The sequence below is a fragment of the Palaemon carinicauda genome, chromosome 19 (genome assembly GCF_036898095.1).
Source record: "Palaemon carinicauda isolate YSFRI2023 chromosome 19, ASM3689809v2, whole genome shotgun sequence".
Lineage (NCBI taxonomy): Eukaryota > Metazoa > Arthropoda > Malacostraca > Decapoda > Palaemonidae > Palaemon > Palaemon carinicauda.
In genome coordinates, this window is record NC_090743.1 from 109,103,201 (window position 1) to 109,110,661 (window position 7,461).

Sequence of the window (7,461 nt, forward strand, 5' to 3'; positions counted from 1 at the left end):
ATATATTATGTGTGTGTATATATATATGTATATATATGTATATATACATATATATATATATATATATGTGTATAATATGTGTATATATACACATATATGTATATACACATGTTTATATATACAGATATATGTATATATATATATATATATATATATATATATATATATATATATATATATATATATATATACACATATATATGTATATATATGTATATATATGTGTGTGTATATATATATATATATATATATATATATATATATTCATATACAGTATATATATATATATATATATATATATATATATATATTCATATACAGTATATATATATATATATATATATATATATATATATATATATATATATACATATATATATATATACATATATATATATATATATATATATATATATATATATATACATATACATATATATATATATATATATATATATATATATATATATATATATATATATATATATAGTATATATATATATATATATATATATATATATATATATATATATATATATATATACTGTATACATATTTATATATATATATATATACACTATATATATATATATATATATATATATATATATATATATATATACAATATATATATGTGTATATATATGTATATATATACATACACATTGATATGTTCTTGTATGTATGTATGTATGTATGTATGTATGTATGTATGTATGTATGTATATATCTATGTATGTATGTAGTGTATATAAATATGTATGTATACAGTATATATATATATATATATATATATATATATATATATATATATATATATATATATATATATATATATATATATATATATATATATATATATATGTATGTATGCAGTATATATATATATATATATATATATATATATATATATATGTATGTATGCAGTATATATATATATATATATATATATATATATATATATATATATATATGTGTGTGTGTGTGTGTGTGTGTGTATCGTATTCCATGCAATGCTTGTGAAAAATTCTATATTGGTCAAACTGGTAAAACCCTAGAAAAGAGAATTGAACAACATAAGAAAAGTGTCAGATATGCTCAAGATAATAATGCACTCTTTGCCCACGTTAAAGATAAAAGTCTCACTATTAATTGGTTATGTGCAAGAAAATTAGTTCATTCAAATAAATTATTGGTAAGAAACATCATGAGTCCAGTTTCATTAAAGAAACCTTTGAAAACAACTTGAACATTGTACATGGAATGTATAAACTTGACGCCTTTATATGTAAGAGATTTGTAAGCTATATAAAAAAAGACTTCATCCACTTAATGTAGAAATGAATGTATTGTGAATAATTAAGGTCACTGTGAAATTAATATTTAGACCTAAGCTACCATTCACTGAAGGGTACAATTATTCTATTTAGTATGCATAAGTACATTGGCACTATATAGGGTTACGTTAAAAATAAGTATTGATATACACGTAATTATACTGTATGTTTATAGTAATAATGTTAAATGTGCATAAATATAAATATACATGTTAATCATGTGTAAAAACATGTATATGTAAGTCTATGTATGTATCTGTATATTTATACCAGTATGTGTACACATGTATATGTCTATACATATATTATGCATGTGTGTATGAATGCCTGTCTGTGTATACGTATGTATATGTCTTCTTATATATTTATATATAGATGTGTTTTATATATACATATAGTTTTGCTTATGTATTTATATAGATAAGTCTACCGTTATTCATATAAATAAACTGTATTGAAAGTCAAAACAAGAATTTACTGGTCACCAGAAATGACCTTTTTTGGCAGGTGTCTAATGAGGTTTGATCTCCTCCCAGTAAAGACCTGATAACAGCCCAGGTAGCTGGTATGGGAGTGTCATTGTTCTCTAAGCCTTTATATGTATGTTCGTACGTATACTTTCCCTATAAAATGTAAGGAAACCTCTGTCAATAAATCAGTCCTCTGAAGAAGTATCACGAAACTAGTCAGGACTTATTCTTATATTTCGTATTTTCATTTTCCCTGTGGTTCTTCTGCATCTGAGCATCACGTTTTCCTGTGCTTTACACACACACACACACATACACATATACACACACAGTATATCATCAGCCATTACTAGTTCTCTGCAGAACAAAGACCTCAGACATGTCCTTCGACCTGCGTCTGTTTATGGTCTTGCTATGCCAGTCCACACCCACAAACTTTCTTAGTCCATCAATCCTTCGTCTTCTTTTCCTTCCCCTGCTTTCGCAATCTCTAGTGACTCATTCTGTCCATCTATTATTTGTCATTCACATTATGTGTCCTGTACATATTAATTTGTGTCTTAGATGTAAGAAAAAGAAATGTAATATATAAATTATATCTAATTATAGGAAAATGTGTACTGTAAGCTTTATGTTGAAAATAGACTCTTACATGAAAAATTAATATGTTTTAGATTTTTAGTCATCAAACCATACAGTAAAACCATAGATTAAGGGAGCCATAGATGCGTCACTACATTATGACAAGGTGTCACACCACGCATGCAGCGCCATCTATGTTCTATTGTGGTCATAACGGCCAGCTCAAGCGGCAGCTGTGTTTGATCATAGATGTATTATTTTAAGAAGTTTGATTATCCGTGGAAACTGGTTTGATACGTGACAAATAAAAAAAACTAATGGAAAGCGTGAAGCATAGCTAAATATTGGTGGTTTTGAAGATCCTTGGCAAACACACAATCTATAAAATAACTTCCATCCCTGGTAGATGATGTACTAGTAAAAATTAAATCCCAGCAAAAATATGAAAAAAAAAAAATGTTTCAGTTTTCTAGTGTCTGTGGTTCCAGTCCAGGCTTTCTTGGTATAAAGTGAATTATACCGGGACTTAATTGGCAGAGTGTCTCATATACTATTATCTAGTAATCTCCCTAAATTTACTAGCACTGGTGATATTAAACTTTTTTATTGTACCAGGTACAGTAATTAGGCTCAATAAAACCGTTAATAAAATAAAACCTCATTACATTGCTGTTGTTCGCAACTTGTTTATCCACAAATTATATATTCAGCCCTTGGTACATAAAAGAAAAATAATGTAATTTTTTTTCTATGGTTAAATTAAAAAAATTTAATTTTCGCAAAATTGTCTAAAGTCCAAATACCCGCCAATTGATGTACTTACACGATACTTGATTTTCAAAACACAAAGAAAAAGCAAGGTTGGTGGATTTTTTTTTTCATAAGGAATTTATTTCATGGTCATAACACTAGCCATCATAGCTATTTCATATAATGGACAATAGCTTGCACCTGTTGTTATTCAGATCATGTATTTATTCATCAATTGTTATTAAAAGTACATCACTTCGTTAACAATCAATGTTGGATTGACAATAAAATCACATGCTTTTCACCGAATATTATAGCAATAGCAAAAATTTATAGCAAAAATCACTTTTATTCCTGAAATGAACAAGGAACAATCAGCATTTATAACCAGACATGCGTGTAATGTTGGAAAAGTGCTGTAGACAAAATTTGATGAAATGATATGCAAATAGGACACAAATGATCACACACCTATATTGCAATCACATGGCAGTCTGTTCCGATTTGTTCACAAAATCAGGGTAAATTTCATATATTCAAGTTTTTTTTTTTCTCCAATCACTACTCGATGCATTATATTCTCAAATCTGTAGAAGACACTCACTTTTATTTCTTCCAACCCACATTCAAACAGATTGATCTACAGACGAGAGACTTCTCATCATGCTCATATCTGTTAAAGTATTAAATAGTGATGGACCAATTATCGACTTTTTTGATCATCACTTGAAAAAACAAACCGATTCCGATAATCGATTTGAAAATCTAGGAATCGATTATCTAAAACAAACCAAAAAGTTGTGCAGGAAAAAAAGAAAAAAAAAAAGTGTGCATAAAATAAATTGTGTTCAGAAAAAGCAATGAACAAGATTTTTGTGAAGTTAACATTGTCAAAAATAACATTGAAGGCATGGGAAAGGTAAAATAGCATGATGCCTATTATCAGATTAATGTTTTAGGCAGCTCACTTTTTTTTTTAAATGAACAATGAACAATTGGCATTTATAACCAGACAAGCGTATAATGTTGGAAAAGTACTGTAAAAAATTTGATGAAATGACATGCAAATAAAACACAAAATTTTCATAGAAAAAAATCAGACCAAGACGGTGAGACCTCCATTATGAATTTATGATTATGAAACGGACTGTTAGAGTAGGTTTATCCAGTGGCTAGATTGAGGTGGGGGGGGGGGGGGCTTAGTAATATAGATTGGAGATGGTTTCGTCAGTTCCTGCATAACAGTTGGGTGGGGATGGGCCATAGCGAATAGAAAACGCATTGAGAACTGGGATTGAAGCATAGATTGATTGAGGCAAGCAGTGATTGACAATCTGGCAAGGCAACACACCTGCTGACAGAATCAATGCACTCTATCTTAATAGGCGAAGCAGAAAATACCTTTATTATCGCCCACAGAAACACCCCAAAAAAGGGATTTTGATGAAGGAAAAATCTATTTCTGGGGAGAGACCTGTGACGCCCGGTGAAAAGTCCTTCTTTGTACTTTTCCTGATATAAATCTTCCAAATATACCAGAGAAAGTAAAAAGCATGGACTGCAGAGGTTACAACCCTCGCGCGAGCACCTTGTTGGTGTCGTATATCTAACAAGGGCGTTTGTAAAACACTATTCACAGGCTGTCTTCCATTTAGATAATCCCTTCATCAAAGGGGGACGGCCATGACAGGCCCTAGAGAATACAGTTGGGTTACCCTACCGACACCTACCACTCGCGCTCACCAGGTCATCCTTCTGCAAGAACATATGGCTTGGCAAGGAAAGGGTGGGTCCGTACAAAAATAACCGGGAAGGGTTTCACCGGGCGTCACAGGTCTCTCCCCAGAAATAGATTTTTCCTTCGTCAAAATCCCTTTTCTGGGTCGACCTGTGACGGCCGGTGAAAATGTACCAGAGAATGCCTTCCAAGCCCAATAAATTAATAACATAATGAGGAGAATACAATCACCATGTATGACAATAATATGATATAATAAAGTAAGCATCCAATTACCAACCAGCCAAATGACATAGGGAACGTAAGGTTAAATAATAATGACGACAAGGAACCAACTGAGTGTCGAATCGCAAAAGGCATCAAACCTTACATGTCTAAGTATATCTAAACATTAAAGGAACGGTAACTACAATAACAGTTAAACCATAGGAATTAAACATGGCAAATATCATAGGGCTAACGAACTACCAAGGAGAGCGGCGACGTGGTGTGAGTGGCGGGTAGGAGGGAGAAGAGAAGAGATGGAAGAAAGGAAGAAGAGGAGATTAATGGGGAGGGATAAGGCTCCCTTCTGCCATCGTCGGGTATTTAAGGGCCTGTAAGATCTTTAGATATTGGCGTTTGACAACCATAGGGGATTTCCAACCCGTATATTTTTTAAAATCATCAAAGTCCCTGTTCTGGAAGTCATTGTTGGAGGCATCTACTGTCCGTATATCATGAGCCTGGGGAAATGATTCCGGATTAGTATATTTAATGAAGTAGAGGATTTGTTGCCTGATACCGTGAATGGAAATAGTACCTCCTTGTTCCCTGATAACCAAGGGGCCAGACGAGCGGGTGGCAGTTCTAGCTAAAAAGGGCCTTGAGAGTGTGACTGTACACGGAGAAAAATCCTGGGGATGAAGAATAATCTTCCGAGGGGAGCACCTATTTTGCGGATCCTCATTTTTTAGCTAGGAAAGCTTTGTCTGGAAAAGGAGTACTTCGGCTGAAGGGAGGAAATCTATGTTTTCTGGGTTTCGTGAGAGAGCTGCTAGTTCTGATGTTCCATCACCTGAGGCCATAGCCGTTAGAAATAAAGTCTTCCTAAGAAGAGTGATATAAGAGCAGGATTCATTGTCCGTGTCCATCGCAAGTTTGAGAACACCGTTTAGAGACCAAGAGTCCTTTTGTGGCCGAACCGAAGGTCGAAGCCTAGCACATGTTTTTGGGGTTGATGAGAAATAGGAATCAGCTAGGTTAATGTTGAACCCAACAAGGAAGATCTTCTTCAAAGCTGACTTGATGGTGGTTAAAGTGCTAACTGTTAGGCCTTTGTCAAATAGGAACCTCAAGAAAGAGATGGCTAAATGCGGGGACATACGAGTATGGTCTGCACTCTTAGGGGATCTGCTAGTTGTTAACGGCCGAATCATATTGGCGAATTGTCGAGTCCCTTTTGTCCCATTCGATGAAGAGATCGTTTTCCGGTTCAATGTTCGCGTCTCTACGAGCTGCCGACTTCCTGTAGTCCACAAAGTTAGAGTTTTGGCTATCCTTGAGTAATCTGACACAGTGAGTTTGGATTACTCGGGTCAGTTTGAGGAACGGGATCCGGATGGGACTGAGTTTCAACTCGAGGAGGAGAGGAAACCAACTGTTCTTGGCCAGTGAGGTGGTACTAAAGCCACTGCGCCCCGGAAGGAGCGTAGTTTGTGTAAAAGTTTTTAGAAGATTCCCTGGGGGAGATAGGTAAATCTTCTAATGGTTCCAATCCCGGGGTAATGCGTCCATGGCATAAGCCCGAGGGTCCAGGGTTGGGGTCACATAACAAGGAAGTTTGTGATTCATCTGAGTTGCAAATAGATCTACCTGGAGGCCTGGAACGAGCCTGAGTATCCACCGGAATGAAATTATGTCTAGAGACCATTCTGACTCCAGTGGATCCGTCCTGGATAGTGAGTCCGCTCTCACATTCTGGCCTCCCGCTAGGTGAGGTGCTGACAGGAACCAGTTCTCTTCTGTTGCCCAGGCGAAGATAGTGACCAGGATCTGATTCAGGTTGGGTGACTTGGATCCTCCCCTGTTGACGTAGTGTACTGCGTCTGTGCTGTCTGATACTACTCTGATGTGGGTCGACCTCGGAGGAGTCTCTCTCTTCAGGGTCAAGAACACTGCCATGGCTTTGAGAACAATGATATGGGACTGTTTCATGGCGAGTGACCAAGAACCTGAAACATCTGATGTTCGGAGTAATCCCCCCATCCACTTAGAGACACGGCTGAATGGAATGTCACTTGTGGAGGTGGGAATTGTAGAGGAACCGCTTTGGAGAGGGTCTTCGGTTCGGACCATGGGCGTAGTCTCATTTCTCCAAAATCGATTGATGTCTTGAGTTTGGCTTTTATAGGAGATCTGTTACTGAAGTGAATTGGAAAAGGCCGAGGATACTTTCTAGGCTCTTTGGACACCTGTTTGTGTTTGAGAAAATTCTTGATCTTGGAAACTATTCCTCTTACCTTTTGGAAGGGAGAGACAACGTGTGCTTCGAAAGGTCCCACTGAATGGCTAACCATTCTAAGTGGCCTGATGGTTGCAGGCA